This window comes from Oryzias melastigma, unplaced genomic scaffold (assembly GCF_002922805.2).
Source record: "Oryzias melastigma strain HK-1 unplaced genomic scaffold, ASM292280v2 sc04260, whole genome shotgun sequence".
Taxonomy (NCBI): domain Eukaryota; kingdom Metazoa; phylum Chordata; class Actinopteri; order Beloniformes; family Adrianichthyidae; genus Oryzias; species Oryzias melastigma.
In genome coordinates this window covers 1,359-1,821 of record NW_023420828.1, presented here as the reverse complement: position 1 = coordinate 1,821, position 463 = coordinate 1,359, and the positions used below count along the sequence as shown (strand labels likewise).

The window sequence follows — 463 nt, the reverse complement described above, 5'->3', positions numbered from 1 at the left end:
ATTAGTCGATAGTCAGCTTGCAATAGCTCAATTCTTCCAGTGCTCAAATATACATAACAGTGGTTGTTTAACTTCAAAAGGGTCATGCTTCAACAAAGCGTATTTTAAAAATAGTGCTTTATGGGACAACCTGCTTTGTCCGTTTATGCTTCCAAAGGACTTTCTATCAAATACAGGCATCCTTTATGGTCAATGTTACCAGGGATCCATGTACCTTAATACTACTCAATATTTGCATACCGGTACCTCATTGTTTTTTGCAATTGCTAAATTGATATTTAAACTGAAATTTACCTTATTTGTGTCTTCTGGAGAGGACCTGGATGGATTCTCTTCTGCAGATGGACTTGGCTTTACTTTGGATTGCTGAGATGAAAGGATGGAAGCTAAATGAGATTCTATGCTTAAACACTGAGCAAATAGTCCTGTTAAAACCTGGACCTTTCCAGTTGAGTATTACACA

The 463-nt window shown here is 37.1% G+C and overlaps 1 long non-coding RNA gene across 1 annotated transcript in view; it reads right to left on the bottom strand.

Moving 5' to 3' along the window:
- Positions 1 to 294: 294 nt before the first annotated feature.
- LOC118598575 overlaps positions 295 to 463 on the bottom strand; it is a 966-nt gene continuing 797 nt past the window's right edge. The window contains exon 3 of the long non-coding RNA XR_004947622.1: positions 295 to 366. This is a non-coding gene — a long non-coding RNA (uncharacterized LOC118598575). The remainder of the gene's footprint in view (positions 367 to 463) is intronic.